The sequence below is a fragment of the Typopeltis vanoorti genome, chromosome 4, assembly GCF_054136105.1.
Source record: "Typopeltis vanoorti isolate ZY-2024b chromosome 4, IOZ_Tvanoo_1.0, whole genome shotgun sequence".
Taxonomy (NCBI): Eukaryota; Metazoa; Arthropoda; class Arachnida; order Uropygi; family Thelyphonidae; genus Typopeltis; species Typopeltis vanoorti.
This window is the reverse complement of record NC_143552.1, coordinates 113,462,042-113,489,803: the sequence shown is the minus strand read 5'-3', so window position 1 is coordinate 113,489,803 and position 27,762 is coordinate 113,462,042. Positions and strand designations below refer to the sequence as shown.

The 27,762-nt window shown below is 36.3% G+C and overlaps 1 protein-coding gene across 1 annotated transcript in view; it reads left to right on the top strand.

Moving 5' to 3' along the window:
- Window positions 1-27,762, top strand: part of LOC150107618 (uncharacterized) — a 66,810-nt gene that overhangs the window by 26,620 nt on the left and 12,428 nt on the right. The gene's annotated exons all lie outside the window — the stretch shown is intronic.

Below are 27,762 nucleotides of genomic sequence, written 5' to 3'. Positions count from 1 at the left end.
GGCATGATAATGCCAATACAAATCTTATTCAATTTCTTGTGCATAGAATCGGTAGGATATGGGTCAGGAACAGTCTTCATTAAATGTTTTTTGCTCAATTGCTGCACGCAGGAAGTTCTGTTTGTCGGTACAAGCCTTCTCAGACAACAGCGATCTCGTTCCTGTCATTTACTCCTCTTAGACAAGCGATGTGGGTGATTTTTACACTGATTAAATACCCGGGATATTTCACCTTTTGAGAAAAGTGAGAAACCAATCAGCTCTGCTGTTTTTAAATCGTAGCTCAATTGTGCTCCACGATAAGACTTTTTATCGAACTCCGAAAGATCCTTTTTTTTTTTTTTTTTTTTTTTTTTGTGGTGATCAACAATATTGACGATTACTGCCAATATGATCAGCAGCATTCTTAAATAGTTGTCTAGAATGTGTTGTGACATGGGACCAACTGTTTTGCATATATGCTGTGAAAATAACGTTTACTTATATCTGCATAAAAAAGTTTCTAATTCAGGTGGCCGGTATGTGTATATTTGTTGTCACTTGGATTTAAATGAACGGAAGAGTTTCGAAGTATTACTAAGTTCCTTATCATGGCGTTGTGAACATCTTGCCGACTACAATATCATCATGGATAAACTAAAATATTATCATTCCCTGATGATATTTTAGTGTCACGTGGTAGATGCTATCAAAATCTGTTTTTACCACAGAAGCATGATTGTATGTGTTACACCTATAGAAATATTTATTTTTATTTATTGATTCCAGTTTGTTTTAATGGTGCTTTTATTTAATTCTATTTTAATAAATTTAAGTTAGAAAATAATTAAAATTATGGCCTCATCTTTAATACACCCATTGTAAGCGCACATACTTTATAATGAAAAGTTGCAAAGTGATGCAGCATATATCTGTTGATTAATCGACCGTGAGATGCGGTGATTAATACCCTTGGAGGATAATGGATGGCAATGCTGTAGCCAATGAAGTTCTAACTCAGACTGGGCTATTGCTGTTACCCTCCTGCCATGATCAGAGCTTTAATAGCTCAATAACACCTTATCCCTACACTGTCCTCTACAGATAACGGGGAAGATGAAAAGCATTCTTGCTTCGTCCCTTTAAGCCAGTCCTTATAAGGACTATTATGGGAGTATATCTTTCCTCCTATATAAGGAAAGCATATCTGATGACCACCAAGTTAATGTTTTCATTATTTGTATGTAGCTCTCTCGTCTTCAGTATCAGATGACAAGGAATACAGGTTCAGATATCCTGGGCATTCATTTTCAAACCGTTTTAACAGTTTCTTGAAAAGAGCGAACGCCTGCTCGCGATCTAATTTTTGGACTAAATCGTCCATCTCTTCATTTTCCAGAATTATACAAATTAAATTAGATCCTTACCTGTTTTAATCTACTAGTGATAATTCAACTAAACACAATAAAAGATTAAATATGAGAGAATATCCGGAAAGTTTCAAATAGGTAAGCTATAAAATACATTTAAATCAAGAACACTATATCAGATTACAAAATTGTACCGCCATCTTCATAACATTTTCATAATCCCCGTTTCCAAAACTGCGACCGAGGATATTCACATGAATGAGGAAATTAATGAAAGAGATATTACAAACACTACTAACGAGAGAATTCCTCCGGTCATTCTACGAGATAAAAACAGTTGGACTTCGATTAACCCATTATTAAAGAGCAAAAAATTATTTACGCCCACAACTCCCTCTGTAAAACCCTACTGATTATAGATCTAGACGCCAATCCATTCTAGGCACCAAAGATTTCATTATCATATCAGGTGATCTACATGACAAACAAAAATGGACGTATATTAAACAATTATTTGATTTCTAACTACACAGCAGTAGCCAGCCCAGCCGAACCCACTCATTATGGTCCTCTTGACAGTCCAGATGTTTTTGATATTGCTATCCTACAAACATCAGATATCAGTATTAACTATAAACGATAAATGGACTATTATCAGATCCACATCTTACTGAAATTTGCCACAATCAGGAACAACTTACCACACTTCATTCCTTCAGAGTTTGAAAAATGTTTTTCAAAGTAATCCCAGAACAGAACATATTGGTCTAGTGCCGATCAGCAAGGGAGAAAAAAAAAGGAAGATATAGATGAAGTAATAACCAATGTTCACAAATCAAATCAACAACGCACTGGCAGTACACCATAACCAAATCGAATCATAAACCTAACCCTCTCTATGATGACATCATGCATTTAGTCAGAGATAAGAATAAAACCCAGAAAAGATATCACAATACACGAGCTCCATAAGATCGAAAAATCCAAAGCAAACCTAATAATCAAGTTAGAGAAGTTCTCAAAAACTGCAGAAAACAAAAGTGGAAAAACAAACTCACATCTTTTAGTCCTGAAGAAGACCACTCAATATGGAAATCCCTTAAAACTCTTCATATAAACCTAACGCAGATCTCTCTTCTCAAATGCAGGATAAACAGGGTATTGTATTTACAGATGCAGATAAAGCCGAAGTTCTTGCCAGGTCTTGAAAAGCAGTGCACTGCAATATCTTCTTGTTGTTGTCGTGCCTTATCCCATCTATTTGAATCGGTCTTGCGAGTCTTCTTTTTGTATTATTTTTTCATTCATTCTTGTGTCATTTCTTCAGTTGCTCCACACTCTTCCATGTCTCTTCTCACCACTTCTCTCCGTGTCTTTTTCAGTCTACCTCTTCCCATCCACATTCAGATTCATAGTCCTATTTACACTTTCAGCTGCTGAGCCCCGTTCAACATGTCCAAAAAATCTTAACCTGTTTTCCTCCATTTTTTCAACTATTGGTATCACTCCCAAACTACCTCTGATAAATTAATTTCTAATTTTATCCTTTCCCGTTATTCCTCACATCCACCTTAACATTCTCATCTCTGCCACATTCATCCTTTGTTCATGTATTTTCTTTACAGCCCGACATTCTGATCCATACACCATGGCAGGCCTCACAATTGACTTATAGAACCTCTCCTTTAGACGAATCCGGACACGTTCGCTTGTCACACAAAACAGTGTTGGCTTGTCTCCACTTTTAACTATCCCGTGCTATTCTACCAGTTACCTCTTCATCAATCTCACCATCTCTCTGTAACACCGAGCCTAAATACCTAAACATTTCTTTTCCCTCCCAAATATAATTTTCGATTGTTACTGAGGTATTCTCTTCATCATTTCTTTCTCCACTAAAACAACGCTCCATATCTTCTGTTTTTGTCTTACTCAGTCTTAATCCATTACATTCCAATTCAGTAAGATCATGGAATATCAATGAAGACAAACTTGGGCTAAGGGCAGAGCCCTGATGTAGCCCAACTCTCACTGGGAAATATTCAGTGTCACCACAGGAACTTCTTACAGATGTCACCGCCTCATTACACATATCTCGAATGATGCAGATATAATAAAATGAGACTGATTTTCGTTGGAGTGCTCTCCAGAGTACTTCTATTTGGACTCTATCGTATGCTTTCTCAAGATCTATGAATATCATGTGCAAGTCTTGTCTTCTTTCTCTATACTTCTCCATTAGTTGTCGTATGCAAAAAAATGGTTCAGTTATTGACCTTCGGGGCATAAAGCCAAACTGATTTTCTGATATTGAAGTTTCATCCTAATTCTTTTCTCTATGACTTGTTCCCAAACCTTACTCGTGTGACTCATGAGCTTGATACCTCTGTAATTTGCACAATCTTGGATATCTCCTTTATTTTTATAAATTAGTATCAAGTAGCTTTATCTCTATGAATCTGGCATCTTACCTTCTTTTAATATTTTATAAAGTTCAACCAACCAATCAATTCCTGTCTTTCCCATTATCTTCTAAACTTCTGCAGGGACTTCATCTGGCCCTACAGATTTATGAGGTTTCATTGTCTTTAAGGCTGTCTCTACTTCAAGTGCTGACACTTTTTAATTACTCCCATATTAGGTTTTTCCTGTTCCATTTGTTCTCTTGGAAACTCCTCATTCAACAATCCCTTAAAATACCTTCCCCACCTACTCTTTATACTCCTACTTTGTAAGGGTTTTCTAGCTTTCATCTTTGATGCATTTAACATGCTGGATGTCCCTCGTCTTTCGTTCTTTGGCTTTTGCCAGTCTCTATAAATCCTTCTCTTCTTCTCGAGTATTATATAATTTATCAAACTTGTTAATCTTTGCTTCACTCACAGTCTTTTTGGATTTCTTCTTAGCCATTTTATATTTTTCAAAATCTGTCTCATTTTTAGTTCTTTGCCATTGCTTGAAAGTACGTCTTTTCTCTTTAAATGCCTCTTGAACAGCCTCACTCCATCACCAAGTTTCTCTATGATGTAGTCCTTTCCCCTTTGTTTCTCCAATAACCTTCTTTTGCACATACTTTAATATCCTTGACCATCTGGTCCAACATTTCATTAATTTCCACATCCCAGTTTCACCTTACATTTGTTGTCAATTTCTCTCTAAACTCATATTATTTTGTCCCCTTTAATTTCCACCATTTTATTTTGCACTTGTTAATGGTTTTATACTATTATTTTGGCTTTTAAGCACTAAATCCATCACAACAACTTATGCTGGGCAGCAAGACATTCTCCAGGTATAACTTTGCAATTTTTATAATCGTTTAATGCTTTTCTTCTAGCTAAGAAGAAGTCAACCTGTGATCTATTGTTTCCATTCTTGAATGTTATTAGATGTTCCTCTTTTTTCAGAAAAAGATATTAACAATTGACAAATCATAACCCATTGACATTTCCAGAATCATTTTCCCATCTTTATTTTCCTCTCCATATCCAAAACCACAGTGGATTCTTTCAAATCCTTCATTGATCCTCCCTACATGTCCATTTAGATCTCAACCTACAAACAAGAGTTCAGTCTACGGTATTTTCTGTAATATTTCATCCAGATCTTCCCAGAATTCCAACTTTGTTACTTGATCGGACTCTGATTTGGTGCACAGGCACTTACAACATTTATGACCTGTTTGTAACACCATTTTTACAGCCATGAATCGTAGACCCTTTGTCCAAATATACATTTGGACAAAGGGTCTACGATTCGCTAGCAACGCCAAACTCATCTCTACGAAAGTATCTAACGCTATCGCTCAACTATACCCTTTGATTAACCGCGTAGCAAATTAAATGCGAGAAATAAACTATTACTCCACCAATGGTAATAATCTTATGATCGCCAAATACTTATGCTTCGCCGGCTTGGAGCCATACATCCAAAGATTACAAACAGTGCAAAACAAGTGTTTACGTATGATGCTAGATGCTCCATGATTTATCAGAAATGAACAGATTCACCATGACACCAACACCCTGTATCGCTTCCATTCTACATTCAGTAGCAGTAAAGTACTTCTCAAATGTTGCCATGCACTCAAATAAACTTATCAAACGAGCGACAGATTACAACGAAAGTGGTCACTACAATCATAAAAGACCAAAAGCCATTCTACTATCCACTGATTTCATCTAACCTTATATCCCCCAAAGGGCGAGCTTTAAGCTCACAAACACTATCCATAATCAAATAACTCTCTCCACAGACAAAGGGGAATATGAAAATCACATGCATCAGCCATCATAACAGTCACTTTTAGCGTTTAGAGTGCATAATTATATGATTATGCACCTATAACTGATGAACTAAGTTATAGGTTTCCATGCTCTATATTAGGAATGCACAGATCGCGGCCCTCCGTTGATTTGCTGGCGGCCCGCCTCACCGTGTATTATTTAACTTTAACAAGTTACACGACAGGTAATTTTTAAAAATGGTACATGTTCAAAGCAAAATAGCTGTGACATCACGATTGCCTGTCTACTTACGATAATTGGTTAGTAATAATGTTAACAAATTTTATAATTCGTCTATTTGTCATATGGGTATTTTGTTTTCGTAGGTGCGGTTGCTACAATTAATTATCACCCCTAGGAAACCGTAAAATATAAATTCTACAATGGATAAAGCAGGGCCAAGTAGGAAACGCAAACTACAGGATGAAAAACGGCAGTTTCGGGATATCTGGACAGAAAATATGGTTTTGTGCAGTCGTTTAATAATATCGTGTGCTTGATTTGCAAAAGTGCTGTAGCCATACCAAAAGAATACAATATAAGAAGACACTATGAAAGTCTGCATTCTACATTTTCAAATCTACCTGAAGAACTACGTAAACAAAAGATTTCATTTTTGAAACGAGAATTGACAGGTCAGCAAGTGATGTTTACAAAACCAATTCAAGATTCGGAAATCGCAACAGAAATAAGTTTTGAAATATCTCGCCTTATAGCAAAAAGGTGCCGACCATTTACAGACGGAGATTTCGTTAAAGATTGCCTTGAGATAGCTGTGTGCTAAAAAAGTTTGTCCTGAATCAGTCAAAAATGTTGAGAAAATTCAGTTAAACAGGATGACTGTGCAAAGAAGAATTACTGCAATGTCGAAAAATGTAAAGGACCAATTAACATCTTCTTCAAAGAAATTTGGCTATTTTTCATTAGCTATTGATGAATCAACTGACATTACTTCCACAGCCCAGTTATTAATATTTACACGTGGAATAATGCAAGAGTTTGAGGTAAGTGAGGACCTGATTGGAATGAGTTCATTGTCAGATCAAACGAAAGGTAATGACATGTTCACTGGGCTTTTGGAACAGTGTTCCAAAATTGATTTAGATCTGACAAAATTATCAGGTATCACGACTGATGGAGCTCCTTCCATGATAAGAACTAATTCTGGATTGGTAACATTATTGAAACAGCATTTGGGAGGGCACGACGATGAGTTGATACAATTCATGACTGAAAAAACAAAAACATCCCTGACATAAAAACTTCGGATTGGTTATGTGACTTAGCCTTTCTGGTTGACATACTAATAATTTAAATACGTTGAATACGCGACTTCAGGCAAAGATCAATTGGTTACTCAACTTTACGGCCACATTTTGTCTTTTCAGTGCAGGTTAAATGTATTTCGAATCCAACTGAAGTCAGGGAATTACATCCATTTTCCTAATTATAAGAAAGTTTCTGAAAAGTTCAATGTCAACTTCAAAACTGTGTATGTTGAAAAGATTGATAACTTGATATCAGCCTTCAAGGATCGGTTTTCTGATTTTAAAAAAGTGAAACCGTTCTAGATTTATTTAGCAATCCTTTTGCCATTTTGCCCGAAAATGCACCCGAATCAGCACAGCTTGAACTCATCGACATTCAAAACGATGAGAGCCAGCGAAATAAATTTAACGAAGGCAATTTATTAAACTTCTATCGTTGTATCGATAAAAACAATTATAAATGGTTGCTAGATAATGCATTAAAATGTGCAAGCCTCTTTGGCTCAACATAATTTTGTAAACAAACTTTTTCAATCATGAATACAGTATTAACAAATCGAAAAATAGGAATCGCTTGACTGATGAAAATTTAGAATCAATTTTGCGGTTGGCTACTACAAAACTCGAACCAAATATCAAAACAATTGTCAAATCAGTGCAATGTCACGCATCAAATTAAATTCACTTACTTTTTATTACCTTTTTTGTAACAATTATGATAGGTATAAATAAAATAAACAATATATGGTAGATAACTTTCAATTTTTTTTGGCGGCCCTCCCATAAGTAACAATGCAACTATGCGGCCGTCGGCCTTAACAAGTCTGTGCATCCCTGCTCTATATAGTACTTAGGAGTCACGGCCTGTACTGTCTGACTTTAATGTCAAAACTATGAACGATTTGGTTGTTTATGGTTTTTATTTTATCATCGTCATAACCATCAATATTTCTGGAGTATGCTACCGTTTTTTTTTTAATTTCATTTTATTTCATGAAATCTTTATAACCTTAATAATTTTGGTTTTAATGATAATATTAATGTTTATCGTTGGAAAGAAGCCTTTATGACTTCTTTGGTAAATCAAATACAGGATTCCCATTACTGCGAATTTATATTGCTATTCCTAGAGCAATTATAGTTTGAATAACAGTTTCATATGATTGAACCTTTAGTTGTCAACACCAAGCAACAGATTTTTTATATATTTATTTTATTTGGCTCACAAATACGAAAAGTTTAAGTTTAAAGTACATTCGTGCGGGCTACGGATTATTTTCCATTTTTATTGATTATATATATATATATATATCGTATATTTACTTATTTTTTACATAGTTCAGAAACCCTGCTCTAGAGACCTAGCCATTTCAGGCCTCCTATAAGCGGGGGGGGGGGTATCACACCGGGCGATGAAAATCATCTCCCACCTAAAGACAATCATAAGCATCTATGTCCGTAGATGGGTTTGAAATCCGTAGCGGATACGCTAATCACTCGGGCACCCAGGTTGGAGTTATTAAGGTATCATAAATTATAATCAGTAGAATAATATTTTATATTTATTTGTTTATTATTTATTTATTTTTAATCATGAATCCTGTTCTGGAGTTCAAGACTTTTTTTCTACTTCAGATGTCTAATAAGTAACTAACAGACAGTAAGATTTTTTTTAAAAAAAAATCACCTAAAAAAACAGACGCGAGTAATCTTGACTAAATGACAAAATATATATTTGTGGGTTTTTTACTATTTCTAATTATCTCCAAAATCTCTGATGCAGAGAATGCTTGGGCATCGTTTTATATTTTCATTCTTACCTTTCCTTGGAAAATACGTTATTTGTGCATTAAAACTCTTTTTTGAATACACAGTGTACTAAAAACTTTCCCACTGTTAGTTAAAGCAGTCGATTTCCCTATGGAGAATTTCCTATTCCTGGCCTGACACCTTTAAAATGCTGTGCACTCTTATAAATAGTATAGTGTATAGCGATAAGATTAGATCTTGCCTACGATCTTCCGAGGTGCAGCACACTGTTCCTGCTTGTCAGTTAGATCCGGTAGGGATACTCAGATAATGGTGACAAGTTATGTGATATTTATCGCATGGTTGACACAGCAGAGCACTTTATTCATTACTTAACAGCCTATGTCACTTGGTTTGTGTTTATGAACATATTTCATGTTACAGAATCAATATTGTAATATGCAGTGTGCTTCTCTAAGTTTCAAGAAAGGTTGCCTCATAATTTTACTAACACTTTAGATAAAGTACGATAAGTGGAAAGTCGGAAGGAAAAAAAAATCTGTAAGCCACTATCGGTGGTGGTAGCTTACACTCTTATTCCTGTGTTTTTTATTCGTATGCATGAAAACGATCATTTTTTCATACTTCTTCTCTTCCCCTTCTCTCTCTCTATTTTTCTTTTATGGTCTTAATGTGTTAGTCTTGAAATCCCACACATTTTAAAGAGAGTACATGCTTCAGTGATCTTTGCGATGTATAGCATTATTCTGTTAGGATATAAAAAGTGCTGCATAAAATTTATGCAATATAGGAAAGTACATCGATGGTCTGAACTGTGCGTACATCATGAAATTTTTTCATACCACAAAAACCAACTCTCTGTCACTATACTTCTACCTCCAGATTTCATCAGTGAGGCAGCACACGCAGGTAAAAAGCATTCTTCAGTCAGTAAGGTAGTAGATAAATTTCATTATATGGTGTAATGTCATTACTATGCTTACTGGAAGTTTGAATGACCCCAAAGTTTGCTTTTTTCCATTTTTCTTTCAGCATGTTAGACGATTGATGTTTTTAGAAATAAGTATTCGACCTAACATTTCTTCTTGTCGCGATTACAACCGAACAATAACTCTTTAGAAATTTTTCAAATCAGTAAGAATACAGTTATTCCACAGATTAAACACTGGACAGTATCTAATCTATTTTTCAAATCAGTAAGAATAATTTTGCTATCACGCGATACTGCCAATGTATCGTATGATACTCTGCAGAGGAGTTAGGTTAATTTCTCCATGCGTAATGACTTAGTAAAGAATCAATTACAATATATTCCATGTCCTCCCATTTTAATTCAGTTTAAACAGCAATCATGAAAAGTCAAACAAAGAGAAGTGGATTGATTACATGTGGACAGTGACGTAGCTAGAGCTTTTGCCACCCAGAGCGATCCCTGAGTTTGCCGCTCGTCTCAATACAAAAAAAGTCACAACGACGTATAGGGAAATAAATTAAAACACTATGTTTATTTTTGAAGTAAAACTTTCTAAAATGTTATTTTTCTTGCTTTTCTGTTAGCAAAATGGTCGGTGATATTGGCGAAGCCTATTTCATAGTAATGTAGGTAATTCTTAATCACTTTTTAATTAGAAAAACTCCTCTCACAACTAGAAACACTTACATCAGTTGTGAGGAAAATTCGCAGTAGCATTAGAATATTTGGAAATGAGTTCTCGAGACTGTATTTTAGAATTAACTGCAAAAGTTCAAAAAAGTTCCTAGTGCCGCCCGGGACGGATCGCCCCCCCCCCCCCCCACTAGCTACGCTTCTGTATGTGGATAAATGCAATTGTTTCAAAGCGTTCTAGATTCACCTCACAGATATACATGTGTTTAATTCTAACCTCAGCGAGATTTGTTTAAAATTTCAGTTTGCAAAATCACACATAATTTTCGTAAAAGAAATTCTGTTTCGCTTCTTCGCCTCAATTCCCCCCTTTTTATGTGACTCCTACCCATAAATGGTTGTAAATCTATAGTGTACATCATTAGTACAGTGGGTGAGCTAAGGATTTTTCTATTTCTATTACTTATATATATATATACATACTAGGGGGATATGCCCCCCCCTGGCGCCTACAGCGCTCAATCCCCCCGTGTTTTCCTTGAATTCTGATGACTCGAATTTTGAAGACTCGACACTCAGGGTAGCCCTCTGAGTTTCAAAAAACGTGACATAAAAACGTTACAAAAAAGTTTATCATTTTATATTATAGAGTAGATATATATATAGGGTAGATATATTGTTTTTCCTCAAAACTCCAACTGACTTTTTCCAACTTTTGATGAAATGCTCATCAAAGAGATGATCGTATACAGATTCTTCACTTGCTTCTCAGAATTCCAGTTAGCCCTTATTATTTTAAACCTCTTCCCTTATTAGTGACCTTTCTGAGTAATTATAGATGTTGTTCGACATCCTGTAGTAATCTAGATAACAATATAGTGTTTTTTCTTCTATGGAGCAACATTCACACAATCACTCTTATCCATATATCTGGAATTATATTTTTATTCGTACTTCATTTCCTTGGTTGAATTATTGCTTTCTGTCTTCTGATGTAAACATTTGCAATTATCACTGAAACAATTTTCATGATACGGAAACATTTATCCCCCATTCCATTTTAAATTCTCTTCTCTCACCTAAGCTTTGTTTCTCCAACAAGTGTGCCAAGGCTGTGCAAAGAATAATAGGCTTTTATCAAAATATCTTATCCACCATTTTTGTTTATATCAAAGCACGAAATAGTTGCAAGCAAACTATCGACGTATGCAAAAGTGATTCTGAATAAGCCAAAAGTAAGAAACTTGCATCATTCTAAAATGGAATTCATGCTTTCTATTTTCTTGTCAAAAGGAATGGCCATAACGTTTGTTAAACCCTGCGTCCAACTCTTTTCCATTAGGATGGATCTACTCTGATGTTATCCAGAAAATGCCAATTTTCTGGCCATATTTTTTCTCAAATTCTTGCTTAATTCGGTAAATGGCAGCATATCACTGAAAATTAAATTTTGCATTTAAAGATTTAAATCTGTAATTCTTTTAATTAAAGTTACTAAAGGAATTAAACGTTGCATGTCTGAAACATTTAGCGCTTTCATTTGACGTCTTAAAGAAATCAACAGAATCCTGTCTTTGGATACGAAAAATCTCTCTGGTCCTGAAGATATTTCTCCGATTGTTCTGAATGTTTATGTGCTCCAGAGTTAATTCCTATTCTGTGTCACCTTTTTGTTCTCTCCTATTCCACAGATATCTATCCTGCAGCTTGGATGCTAGCCGATATTCAATCCATTCTCAAGAAATCTCCACCCACCATTTACTCTCTCACTGCAGTTCATTTTAAAGTACTGTAGAAAACAATTAGCAGTCAACGTCTGATACCTGAAACTTCTGAACTAATCGACTGCGAGTATGGATTTCGGCTTCGATCAACGTCTTCTTGCTTACACCACATCAAGAAGATGAGCATATATGCAAACCACATCTTCTTGATGTGGTTTGCATATATAGGCTTGTAAGCTTGCAACTGTGTTTTCATCTTCCTCTCTAGTCTCACATCACATGTGATGGTGGATGGATATTTATCTTCAAACTCTGCAATTAAAGCAATGATTTCAATACCTGCTGCACTTGATTGCGAATCCAACTCACAGTTTTTTTTTTTTTTTAATGAGAGTACACTGCACTCCTCCTCCTTATTTGACAAGCTACACAAATCAACAAAAGTTATATATCTGGAAAACCAGACTCCCCAACTTCTACAACTCTAAATTCTAATCACCAAATCATAGTTCATAGTACTGTTCTTCAGAATTGGCATCAATAATTCCCCCACTCTATTCTAAATCTGTTAAAATGCATGCAGCAGATATTCAACATCACTTCCCAGTCCATCCCCAAAGTCATAGAACAAATTCTACGGCTATTTTTTGGAAAGATCTTCCCTCGTATTTCAAAATCTGCAAAATGTATTTCTAACGAATATATTTTGCGCGTTTTTAAATCCAATGTTAACACATTTCTTCTTCATTCAGAAAAATTTCATTTACTATAAACAATTTTATACGAAAAAAGTGTTATAGTAACATCTTAAAAAGAACAGAATATTCAATGTACAGGACGTTAAACAACATTTTATATGTGAGAAGAACTAAAAATGTTTTCCCATACTCAGCTGAAACGATTTGCATTGATTCATAGTTTAGGATTTGAGTACATTGATCCATGCTAATAGACAATACGTATTCGCTGTTGTCAACAAACTTGTGGGCTTCAGCTCTTCCATGAAAATTCATAGCATTAGCTCTCTATGTTTCATAGTGACACTTATTGGAATGCTTGTAGCTACTCATACCTCCAAACACGGTTTCTGGGACTTACGGTTAGTTCAGGCAAAAATTTCATCTCCTGTTATTATATTTTCGGCCTACGGATCTTTCATTCCGTTAGCACTTTGCCAATAACATGTAAAGAGTTTTTTTTTTTCCAAACGATATCCACCCATAATTTTTCCGTGTACAAATTTTATGCTTTGTTCAATGATGTTCCCTAAGGAAAAATAGGATGCACAGCACTCATATCTGTTCTGAAACCAACTTGTTCATGCCTTAATATCCTTAATATCTTAAACCCATGCTTATTAGGCGGTTCTTCCATTAAGGAATTTCTAATTATGTGAGTTATATTTAAATATAAAGAGCCAACAGGCTTCATTTCGGCGATATAAACATTAATTAAATTAAGAGGATATTAGATCCCACATTATTTTAAAACCGAATAAGAAACTCAAAGATTGGAATCAGAGAGTTTCATGCCGAATATAGTATAAAAAACTATAAAAATACCGGCGAATACTAGCGTGAGCTGAATGCAAGTAGTCCTAGAACGTAGTACAAACGCGGGCAACTCGCAGCAAAGGTAATAACAGCATACATTTCCTAGGAAATGTGTTTTTACATTATGGTAAATACCAAAGAATAGTGATCAGAACTTTCCCCACCTTTGCAACGAGTTGCCCGAGATTGTACTACGTTCTAGGACTACTTCCATTCAGCTCACGCTAGTATTAGCCGGTATTTTTATAGTTTTTTATACTATATTCGGCATGAAACTCTCTGATTCCAATCTTTGAGTTTCTTATTCGATTTTAAAACAATGTGGGATCTAATATCCTCTTAATTTAGTCAGTTATATTGTTTTCTACATTTAAAATCTCATGAAAGTGTTCTTGCCATCTTCTAACAATCTTCAGTTAGCAGCAAACCGTTTTTATTCCTTATAGCATTTACTTGCTTCTTTTCTTCAGAGCACATTTTCGTTTTCACCTCATACAGTTTTTCAATGTGTCCTGATGCTACAGACCTTTCTGCTTCTTCTGCCAAACTCTCCACATAATTCCTTTTATCTTATCTTGCAGATCTTTTAGTAAATTGTCTTTTTCTGTATAATTGCTCAAATGAATTTCTTTAATTCTCCGAAATTTAGCATTTTTAAACATCGTTTTAATCCTATGCCTTTCTTCTACTTCGCTTAAATAATAATAAAAGTCCGCAAATTCAAAAACGGAATGGAAAAAATAAATGAACCTGATCAAAAAAAAAAAAAAATATTCACAGCAATTATGTGTTAATATTGCTGATGATAAAATTAGCCTACAATATGCTAATATTTTAGATCACTTGGTAATAAGTTTAGAAACTAGCATAAAACTAAAACAGATCTCAGCGTATTATTACATTTTAAAAATTCCAGTTATGTTTCAGTGCATGAATTCCTTTAAGGCACATTCGAGATTTACATATCAAAATCAAAAATATAATCTTCATCTCACACCGGTGCATAAAAACTGGTAACCTGAAATTGACTTGCCTTAACTTATAAATTATCAATGCAAAACATGAAGCATCTTTTACATTAACACCTTATCCTTATAAGGACTCGTTTAAAGGGAATATGAAATGAAATGCAACGATGCTTTTCATTTCATATTCCCCGTTGTCTGTAGGGGACAGTGTAGGGATAAGGTGTTATTGAGCTATAAAGCTCTGATCATGGCAAGAGGGTAACAGCAATAGCCGAGCCTCAGTTAGAACTTCATTGGCAACAGCATTGCCATCCATTACCCTCCAAGGGTATTCATCGCACACCTGGTGCATATATAGTCCTTATAAGGACTGGCTTAAAGGGGCGAAGCAAGCATGCTTTTCATCTTCCCCGTTATCTGTAGAGGACAGTGTAGGGATAAGGTGTTATTGAGCTATTAAAGCTCTGATCATGGCAGGAGGGTAACAGCAATGGCCGAGCCTCAGTTAGAACTTCATTGGCAACAGCATGGCCATCCAAGGGTATTTTGGATTGAATGAATCCAACATTTCTAACAAGATTATTATTATTACAGCTCTGATCATGGCAGGAGGGTAACAGCAATAGCCGAGCCTCAGTTAGAGCTTCATTAGCTATTAGCTACAGCATTGCTATCCATTACCCTCCCCTCTCTGGTGCATATCCATTACCCTCCCCTCTCTGGTGCATATATATATATATATATTGATAAAAACATTAAAAAATAGCATACCTATATAAAAATTATATAAGTGTATTATTATAAAATCATTTATTATAGAAAATGAAAAAAGATTTTTATATTATTTTAATAAATTCTAAATGAAATATCACATTTAAGTATTTTATATAGATAATTTTTAAAAAAAGTCCTAATTAGAAAAGTAACTGCACTAAAGAAAATGAACTGTGTTTCATTTGTGTAATTTCATTCTCAAGGGAAAAAAAAAAGCTGAAAAGTCGAAAACTATGATAATGTTAAAAATCAAAATAAAAAATTATTTTTTGCATATTTTTAAAACCAAGTTTTCATCTTTTATTTATCCTAAATTGGAAGAAATGGAACCACATGACAATAGCATTTTTTTATTGTTTCTTGTTATAGAAATCAGTTTCAATAAAACCGAGAATTTTTGAAAATTGTGATTTTTTTTAAGGATTTATATATTTGCTAAGAAGACGTGATGCGATGCTATTGAAAAACACTTACAAAACCCAGTTTAAATGCAAATTATCTTGACTGTTTTATTCTCTCAGTATAAAAATTATACGGCTTAAAAAATCAAAATTTATTCATTCATCTAGTATTAGAATAGATGTGTAACAAGTTCTCACTAACGTCGTATACGAATTTCCTCGTAACTAAGTTGAATGATAAATTATGAGACTTTGGGGAATACATCTGTAATTATTGGGCGTTAACTGAAATGGCTATTCAAATTTCAACTTAAAATGCCGATGCACTACTCACTCTACACCTATGATTCGCATAAACGTAGAGTGATGTCAAGTTTGTCTAACGTGACTTTCTCGCAAAACGACCAAAAAAAATTACGCTTCGCTTTTTATTGAGGGTTAGTTGTACATTTAATTCTGACCAAAAAAAAAGTCCACCCCAAAATATTTCAATGCCATACATACATACATTAGCCTTACCGGTCTTAATGTATGGAAGCGAAATCTGGACAATAAAACAAAAAGACAAACAAAGATTAACAACAGCAGAAATGAAGTTTATGAGAAAAACTGCAAAGTACCCTATTTGATCACAAAAGAAACGAAGATATTATGAAAGAATTAAACCAAGAACCAGTAATAGAAAAAAATTAAAAAATATAAACATAAATGGATGGAACACATTCAAAGAATGAAAACAGAAAGATCACCAAAACAAGCCTTAAAGTACAAGCCATTAGGAAAAAGAAAACTAGGACTTCCTCTTAAACGATTCAACGATGACTTCTAAGGCCGGAACAGGCCATGCTAGGCCTAAATCCTTGATACGTATGATGATGATGATGACATACATACATACATACGGAATAAGAGGATAAGGATATCGCCTACTGATAAGTTAAAATATTTTGGACACATTGAAAGGATTACTGTTCTGAGAAGGAGGGCTTCTCAGAACAGTAATAGAAGCTAAATTTCCTGCAGAAAGAGGAAAGGGTAGGCCGTCAATGAGATGGATGGATGGATGGATGGTGTGTGTGTGTGTGTGTGTGTGTGTGTGTGTGTGTGTGTGTGTGTGTGTGTGTGTGTGTGTGTGTGTGTGTGTGTGTGTGTGGAGTGATTGATCTTCAGAGAATTGAAATCTCCAGAAAAGAAAACAACAGAACTACATGGCGAGACCTGGTGTGGCACATTACCGAGCATCGGAGTGACCATACAGCATCTGTGGATGCTCAATGAACAGATGGATGGATTTATGAACATTTCCATGGAACTTGAATCCTTCCCGTTTTTAGCTTAAACGACTAATACATAAAATCTTATATAGGGTGTCCCAAAATTCAATAAAAGCATACTTTCTATTTAGAGCTTTAATACAGACCAGTTTAACGTACATTTGATTGGCTACTGGTTATCCATACGATTGGCTACCAGAAGGAAGAAGGTAAAGATAGCGCATGCGCTTATTTTATTTCAAACTTGGGCGTATTATTATTATTATTTGACACCTCCAGGGAGTTCAAAGACTCATCGAGGGAGAGTGTGCCAACAGCATCGAACGATTGGAACCCCTTCCAACTACTAACCGTACACAAACTTACTTAACTGAGCCATTAGGAGCAGAGGCTCTACCAATCGACCAACCTTTGCCGGCAATTCGTTATGGAGGAGTTGAAACAATAATTCCAAACACTGCCGAATAGTTATTTTTTGTTAGGTTACCGTATGAGTTTGTAGCTTAATATAATGTTTCAAAAAATTGCTTTTTTGAAAAAATAAAAAAGTAAACAAGAAGAACAAGGGACTCTTTACAAAGGGTTAGCGCAAGCCCATTATATCTCATATACTTTTAAATAAATTCAATACCAATTTGCCGACGTTCTCTGACCAAACTAAATAACTGTTGTAATAAATTTGGCATGAAAAAACTGTATAGTGAGCTGAAATTAACATCTCCAAGTTCAATACCATTTTCCTATATAATGTGATTAATAACATGTAAAACATTTTAGTTATTTAGGCATTGACGATGGCAAATTTAAATATGGAAATATTTAAATTTAAAAGAAGAAATATATATATATATATGAAATGGCTATAAGTATGTCCGCGGTATTTTACCCTTCGAGCTCATCCACCGCACCCACAAACTCTTTATATAGTTTACCGGGTAAAATCCATGAACTGGCATAAGACAAACAACGTGGAGTAACATTGGGCAGATTTCTCTGCTCCCTCACTCGCATGCCTGCTAATAGTAACGACGAAAGAAGACGATCGAATAGTTCAACGCATAGAGGCAAGGCTGTCGGGCTAAAAGTGCATCTCATAGTTAACCTACCAAATCCCAACAGGATCACTTTTCCAACATGCAGATCGAGTGCGTAGTCTTCCGCCTTTTTATCCTCGAGATAACTTTTTATTAAATATTCGTCTCTTTCCATATCTTTAAGACACTTTAAAAAACGGTACAATAACTAACCTAACTACCTTAAATGGCTGTCTGAAATGGAAGCGAGAAAAAATTCAGCTCTCTATATTGATTGGAAATAATTATTAATAATTATTATATACATAATTTACATTAAATACATTGTATACATAATATATATAATAATTATATATAATATATATTTATATATAATATATGTTTATATAACCTAACAAATCCCAACAGGATCACTTTTCCAACATGCAGATCAAGTACATAGTCTTCCGCCTTTTTATCTCCGAGATAACTTTTAATTAAATTATCAAAAAAGTTTCCATTCAATTCAATACCCTTGGAGGGTAATGGATGGCAATGCTGTAGCGAATGAAGTTCTAACTGAGGCTCGGCTATTGCTGTTACCCTCCTGCCATGATCAGAGCTTTAAATGCTCAATAACACCTTATTATCTATACAGTGTCCTCTACAGATAATGGGGAAGATGAAAAGCATTCTTGCTTCGCCCCTTGAAGCCAGTCCTTATAAGGATAAGGAATATGTAGAGCGAGAGCATTCTTATCGCTCAGATAACTTTTAATCAGATATTCGTCTCTTTTCATACCTTTAAGACACTTTAAAAAGCGGTACAATAAGCTAACCTAACTACCTGAAATGGCTGACTAAAATGGAAGCGGGAAAAAAGTGCAGTACAAAATATAATCCAGCCCTCTATATTTCTTGGAAATAATTATTAATAATTATTATATACATAATTTACATTAAATACATTGTATACATAATTTATATAATAATTATATATATATATATAATATATTTTCAGAATTCATTTTTACTCGGTTGGAATATTATGAAAAAGCTTTAATTACTGATACCGAGGGATAAAAAGATGACATGATATATTTGAAAAGATACTACTAGTACACTAGTTTCGTTGAATTGATCAACATCTTCAGGTATCACAATCAAAGAAGTATATAAAGAATTACAGAGACTTAAAATTGTAATAACAGAAAAGTACAAACAGAAAAGTAGCGTGTTTGAAAACAAAATGCGAGCTTGACTTCCAAACAAACGTATACTACGCGCTGTCGCGAGTGCGCCAGTACTGAACAGAGGCAACGTGTGCGTCAAAGAGATTGAAACTCAGGCTGTTGTTGATATGAGAGGAATCTAGAGAAATTTCCCTAGATTCGACAATCTTTCTCTCGAGTTCATCATAGCACACATGCATGTTAGAAGTTTGAGTCCAGTTTACAATGTGTTGGCGGCCTTCGTCTGAGTTAGCTGAAAAGAGAACGTCGCTAGAGATAGCGCTAGCTCTAGTCCTGTTATATGAGATGTCTCAACGGTGTTCCTCCAAACGTAGAAGGATGGATTTAGCAGTCTGGCCATAGTATGGCTTTCCACAATCAAATAAAATCTTGTACAGCCCTGGAAACTAAGGGGGGGGGGGGGGGAAAGAGCTTTGAATTCCTCTACTCTATCACAGAATAGAAGAAGTCAAAAGCCCCAGAAAAACGACCTGTCATTAAAAAATGTAATCACATGTAATAATGCTACATTTCATAATCTCACGATATCCCTTTTAAACCTTACGATAATTCAATATGAATTTTCTTTGCATTCAACAGTTTCGATTTTTTTTTAAATGTTTTGTTGCCATAATATATTCCAATTTACATATTCTGCATTGATTTGAAAAATTTAATACTATACGGTAAAAACGCTTTGAACTTTTTAAGATATATGTATAACCATTGAAATATTCTTTCCAACACCTTTCATGATCACATTTAGTATAACTCTATTATTATATGAAGCTTTACATAACATAATCGGGGGAATGGACGATCAATCGACCGTGAAATAACGTAATCGGAAGGATCATGATCGGTGAAATGCGGTGATTGATTCATTCAATCCTTTGGAGGGTAATGAATGGCAACGCTGTAGCCAATGAAGTCCTAACTGAGGCTCGGCTATTGCTGCTACCCTTCTACCATGATCAGAGCTTTAATAGCTCGATAACACCTATCCCTACACTCTCCTATACAGATAACGGGGAAGATGAAAAGCATTCTTGCTTTGCCCCTTTAAGCCAGTTCTTTTAAGGACTTTATGGATAACGTAATCGGAACTTAAGATGGAGGCTCGCATAGTAGTTGAATAAGTGTGATAGTTTCTGGTTTCTCGAATGATAAATATAGAGGTAAGCGTTCTTCATTTTGTCTATTTTTGTGATTACTCATTTCTTAACTGGTAGACTCTTGAGTGAGTCTAAAGGATTTGTCAATAGACTACCCACCTAGATCGTCAGGAATAAGACTTTCGAAGGTTTCCCCATTATATACAAGGATGGAGAATGTAAAAGATATCAAGGACGCCATACAACTTTTAAACAAAGATATGTCACTTGACATTCTCAAATTCATACTAAAGTTTGAAACGGGTTATCCTGGTTGCTTGAATCTCTTCACTCAAGTAAATAACACTGAAGATGATAATTTAGATCTAAAAGAAGACATTACACCTGTTCCACCTACAAAGACTCCCTGACAGTTCGATTGTTCACAGGAAGAACAATCTAATAAAAGACGCAGAACATTGGAAGACGGAATGGAAGCTGATGTAACAACTCTCCAAAATCAGGTCACCCAAGATAGAAAAGAAAAGGTCCCTCCAGTTTCCTTCGAGATAAAGATAAATGGACCTCAGTCTCAAGATCCCTAGGAGAACAAAATATCAATTTCTCCTGGGCAAGAAATACTGAAGAGGGTGTAGATTCATCCTACCACCGTCACAGATTACCGCATGATGACGAAAATGCTGGACAACTCTAAATTGCCCTTCCACACCTTTGCACTAGAATGCGAGAAGAACTTAAAGGTGGTTCTAAGAGGAGTGGCTGAGGATGTCACAACTGATGAGATCACAACTGACCTCATCAGTCAAGAATTGACTCCAACCAAAGTCAGTAGAATGTTGAGGTCAGATAAAACACCAATGCAACTGGCATTGGTCGAAATCTCCAACACAAAAAAGAATCTATGAAGTTACTGACATTTGTAAGCTTAAAATCACAACTGAACCTCTAAGGAAGAAGGCATCGGCAGGGCAGGGCCACAGATGCCAGAGGTTCGGGCATGCCCAAAATCTGTGCAGAGCTGCTTACAGATGCCTAAAATGCGGTGAAGGTCACCAAACTAACTCCTGCACCAAGCCCAGATCCACACCTGCCTGTTGTGCCAGTTGTAGAGGAGCACATCCCTCTAATTACAAGGGATGCCTTTTCTACCCAAAAAACCGTGGATCAACAAGAACGAGCCACGCTCCTCCAAGCAATGACACAAACAACGAAACAGGTCGCCCTTCAGATCATAATACCTCACATTCGGCTTCACAGGAAGGCACTCGACCTTCATCCATGTCCAAATCATATGCGGAAGCGGTAAGAACCCAGACTCCATCGCAAGAGCGAACAAGCTCAAATCTCACATCAGCTTTAACCTCGTCACTTGCAACAATGCTGCATGAATTCAGCATAGCAAGCACCTCACCATCTTCCAGAAAGAGATTCTATCTAGAAACCCAATCCATATTAACAGCTCTCTATAATGTTTAAAAAATTTAAACCGAATTCCCTCATGATAATAGCATGGAATGTTAATGGGTTAATAAACAAAATTCTCGAGCTGCAAGAATTCAAAAAGATACAATCCAGACATAATCTTGATCAGTGAATCCACCTCAGACCATCAAACAACCCAAAACTAAGAGGTTATATTTTATATAAGACAGACAGACTTAACTCTAGTGGAGGCGGCACAGCTATTTTTATTAAAAATTATTTAAGCCACAACTCGCTAACCAACTCCCAAACTCTAAACCTTGAGGTGACAGGTTTGGAGGTGCACACTAATAATGCAGGCAAACTCAAAATCTACGCAGCATACCATCCTTCCAGTATTCCACAATTGACAGCAGACTTAGACTCCATTCTCGGCTCCAAGGATTCCATAATTATGGCAGGACACCTTAACTCCAAACATACGGCTTGGTTCAGTTCGTCAATCAACTCCAAAGGCCGTACCTTATTTAACTACACGTTACTCAACTCATCAATAGTAGCTGGACCCACTGAGCCCACCCACTACAGCCCATCAGGAAGTTCTGATGTATTAGACATAGTTATCCTCAGAAACATCAAATATCAATACCAGCTGGAGACAGTAGAAGAGCTTAACTCAGATCATAATCCCATCCTGCATAGGTTTGGACTTCAAGATCAGCTTTCTCCCCATCATTCTTTCTTACCATGGGACAAGCTCTCTAAAGTTCTCCCAGTCCACATCGGTCTACCCCCTGTCATTCGTAAAAAAAAAGAAGAAGAAATAGACCAAGCAGTAAGCAATTTAACTAGGCAAATTAACACAGCAATAGCATCAGTCACTCAAACCACTCTTCCATGCTCCCAACTCGATCCCAGAAGAGATAATGGACCTGATTAGGGTCAAAAATAAGGCCAGAAAGCTATATCACAACACCAGAGTCCCGCAGGACAAATCAACCTTAAACTCCTTGAACAGAAAGGTTCCAGAAGTCGTCCAGATGCACAGGAATTCCAAATGGGAATCCAAACTCATGGAACTCAACCCAGAAGATAACTCCATGTTGAAGTTTGTAAAATCTCTTCGTTCCAAAAGACAATCACTTCCCCCTTTGAAGACCAATCTTGGAATTGCACACTGAGATGAAGAAAAAGTAGAAGCCCTAATTGACAATTTGGAAAATCAATGCAGCCCATCTTACGCAAACTTAAATATCAATCTTATTTACAGAGTTCATCGTAAAGTTAGAAATGCACTAAGACAGCCTAAGGATGATTCAGAAACCCTCAGCCCCACATCTCCAACAGAATTAATAAATATTATTTCCCAGCTGAAGAATAAAAAGGCATCTGGCCCTGACGGCATTATCAATATAATAATAAAGCTACTCCAACGGAAAGCCATACTTCATCTAGTTAATATTACCAATTCCATTTTAAGATTCCAGTACTTTCCCACATATTGGAAAATCGCGGACGTTATACTTCCGAAAAAGCCTGGTAATAACCCACAACTTCCCCAAAGCTACAGGCCCATCAGTCTTCTTTCCTGTCTTGGCAAAGTAATAGAAAAGGTCATCCTATCAAGACTACAATCAGCAGTGGACCAACAGAAAATAATCCCAAATGAGTAATTTGGGTTGCGCAAAGCTCACAGCACAGTACAGCAAATTCACCGACTAACAGAACATATCACTCGTGATTTTAACTGGCACCTTCACACTGCTGCTGTATTTTTGGATGTTGCCAAGGCCTTTGATAAGGTCTGGCATCAAGGCCTTATCTTCAAACTAATTAAAAACAATATCCTTATTAAACTAGTGAAACTCATATATTCATATCTTAATGAAAGATACATGCAAGTAAAACTCAATGAAATTGTGTCATCAAGGCGCAAAATTCTGGCGGGAGTACTTCAAGGTTCTCTTCTGGCCCTAATACTTTTCACAACTTACATGGCAGATATTCCTCTCAATTCAAGAACAACTACTACGGCCCTTTATGCCGACGACACTGCTATTCTAGCTAGATCGCTGACCCCTCGCCTAGCAATCATTAGACTCCAAGGAAGTATCAATGAGCTAGTTAACTGGTTCACCAACTGAAGGATTCAAGTGAACCCCCTCAAAAGCTCAGCCATGTTGTTTTCAAGAAGAAAGGTCTGCATTAAAGAAGACATTTGCTCTCTGGTCATAAGTTCCCATGGCAATCAGAGACCAAATATCTTGGGGTATTAATGGATAAGAAACTCCTTTTTAACAAGCACATCAATCTCATTGGCTCCAATTCTTCCAAAGTAATAGCACAGCTCTACCCATTGATGAACTGCAAGAGCAAATTGAACCTACACAATAAATTGCTTCTATACCGGATGGTAATACGTGCAGTCATAACCTACGCCTCACCAGCACGGAGTCACACTTCAAGATTAAACATTTCGAAATTGCAGAGAATCCAAAACAAATGCCTTAAGATGATCCTGGATGCACCGTGGTTCATCAGAAATTCACAGATTCACCGAGAAACCGGCATTTCATACATCTCCTCCTTTCTTCGTAATCTTGCAGAAAAATTCTTCGTGAAGTCAAGTTCACATTCAAACCCACTAATCGTACAAGCTGTCAATTACAATGAGACTGATTACTACAAACACAGAAGACCGAAGGCTATGCTTCTCTCAACTGATCATAACTAACAAAACTGCCCTCAGAGGGCGAGCTTAACTGCTCACAAATCTCTCATTCCCAAACAACTCTCATTACAGATCAAGGGGAATAAGATAAGCACTAGTGCTTCAACCATCCTGTCAGTAATGTTAATGGTTAAAATAACGTAATTATCCGGTGTGGTGGCCGGGATAAGAATAGCCACAACATAATTCCATGCGTGTCGTAAGAGGCAACTAAATGGATGCATAGTTTTGCTCTCTCAGGTTTCTTCCGGAATTCTGCTCCCGGAGTGGGGGCTTGAATTTCGGAGGGTTTCCCTGGGAGAGCATTTTGAGTCTCTTGATAGGGTATTCTCCGGCGTAACCCATGAGGGGTTTTGTCTGTGGATGCTTCTCCCTGGAATACTGAAATATGAGCGGTTCTGCTTGGTGGTGGGTGGGTGGGGGGTCGGGGGTGACGTCACTAATTGGAGCCAACGCTGAGTTGGACGATCTTTTGGCCACTATTGAGTGGTCTAGGGATCGTTCTAATTTTTACAGACGGCTTTACTTACGTATCAGCCCCAATGTAGCTCATGCATGTCGTACGAGGCGACTAAAATGGGTACCCAGAGATGGAAATAGAAATAGATGGCAATACTGTACCCAATGAAGTTCTAACTGAGGCTCAGCTATTGCTGTTACCCTTCTGCCATGATCAGAGCTTTATATTTATATTTATTATAACGTAATCACCTAAATTTTCTGAGCATAATTCAGTAGAATATGATTGGGTTTTTATCCTGGCCACCACCCGTGCGGTGTCCAGGATAAGAATAGCCCACTCTAGTCCATGCATGTCGTAGGAGTCGACTAAAATGGGTACCCAGGGAGGGTAATTGATAGCAATGTTCTAGCCAATGAAGTTTTAACTCAGGCTCGGCTATTGCTGTTACCCTCCTGCTTTGATCAGAACTTGCTCTATATTCACTCCATCCATATATTTTCTTCTACAGATAACGGGGAATATGAAAAGCATTTTTGCTTCACCCATCTAGCCAAAAAATTAAAAAAAAAGTTAATTGAACCCCGTCTGGTGGCCAGGATAAGAATAACCCCACTGCAGCCCATGCATGTCGTAAGAGGTGACTAAAATGGGACGCAGAGTTTCGAGAGTCTCGCTCTCTTAAGGTTTTTGCTTTGGGGGAACAATCTGAGTCTCCTGCGAGGGAAGGGGGTTCCAGCGTGGTCCGTGTGTGTCCTTGTCGGTGGACGCTTTTCCCCGGAAAATATGAGGGGGTTCTGCTCGGTGGCGGGGGGGGGGTTGTCACTGAGTGGAGCCAACGCTGAGTTGGACGATCTTTTGGTCACTATGGAGTGGTCTAAGGATCGTTCTAATTTTTAGAAAAGGCTTTACTTAAAAATCCTCACTGTAGCCAATGAAGTTTTAACTGAGGCTCGGCTATTGCTGCTACCCTCCTGCCATGATCAGAGCTTATAGCCCTATATTACCTCATCCATACATTTTCTTCTACAGATAACTGGAAATATAAAAAGCATTCTTGCTTCTCCCGTCTAGCAAAAAAAAAAAAAAAAAAAACTGTTAAGAAATTATTGGCTTGAAATGAAGCCTTACTCTATGAAAGTGCATTTCAGAAAAAAAGATTCGAGATCTATTTTCAAAATTGATTTTCATCATGTAATTATCCAGTTTTGATAAGGTATACTACTGTGTCATTATATATAAATATCGCAATGAAAATCACAGTATAGTGTACTGTTATACATAGACCCACACTTCATCGCGCAGGTGTTCGAAACCATATTTTGACGCAAGAGGTTGGTTAATCTTTATTCCTGAAATGCCGTACGTTTGCATATTGCGTGTTCTTCCGGTCGGTTTACTGTTTTGAGGGACGAAATATGAAAATTTCTCCGAGTTCAGGAGAAAAAACAAAACACAAAAAAAACCTCTCTATCTACTTATGAAATCGAATAATGCATTACTTCATTGAAAAGGCCGGCGTGAAAATGGTACCTTACGTTAGACTGCATCCGAACATGGTTTATTCAAACACATGGCTTGTCTGACTGACTCTACATACGCTGGTTATAATTAAAACATTTCATGTTATTCTTTTATTTTAAAGTAGAAAGCTGCAAAAGTTAGTAATTCTTAAAAACATGCAGTGTTGCTAATATTATGACTATCATCTCAACAGTAAACAAAAAGCAAAATTCATGTGTGCGAATTTTATTGTGTAGTAAAAAAAAAATAAAATAAAAAATTCTCTTTCACAATATTGATTAATTTCTGTTTTTTTTTTTTTTTTCATGTTTGTTGTTAAATAAAAGAAAATGATTGTTTTCAGCTTACTTACCCTCGTGTCACAAGAAAACATGTCTGCTCTACGTATTAAGTGCTCATAATTCAAACATATTAATATTAACATTTAATACGACAATATAATTTACATAATGTAAATAAAATAAAGAATAAGTATTAATGTACAGCCCTTGGAATGAAGTCAATGGGCACCTCCACAGCAAATTATATCATACCATATAACGAGTCACGTGTTTATCATCATTATCATCATCGGAAACTTTTAACAGGCACTTAAGCGCCTATGGCCTTCCAAGTATCCTTGTTGGACTTCTCAACCGTAATACGAAGTAAGGCGGTTACTACCCCTATGCCTCTAGGTATTCTTGTTTCTAAATTGCGTGTGTTCTACTTTCCCCACTCACCAATTTTATCCGGGCTCAGGACCGGCATCTGACTGGGACATATTCATGACTGTAGTCCATGTGCATTCAGGGGGGGGGGGAGGTTTGCTTGTTTGCTGGAGGAAAATCCCGAGATAAACTGGAGAGAAAAACCCTGCTGTCCACGCCCAAGACCAGCTAACTTGGCTATGATTGAGAAAGATCCTTAAGCTCCTCACGTCGTCGACGGGAATCGAACCTAGGACACTCCTTCCCCAGGTGCACTAATATCTGTAATAAGAATGCCTAAGTTGGAATGACTAACAGACAGACAAGAAAATAAACTGCGAGATAAGAAGCAGATGTCAAAGTTTTTTTTTTTTTTTGAAATTATTAAGGAAAATTTAAAATTTTCACTTAACCTTTCCTTATTATTTTTGATATCTTAATTCGTCTTCCAAATTTTAACATAATTAAATATGCTACAAATGAAGATCTTCATTCATTATCCAATGGTAAGCACATCGTTAACTATAAAAATGTTAGGTTTTTTGAAGTTTATTTCTGAATGTTGTAACTTTGTCAATTAGCTTTGGTTTTATTTACTTATAT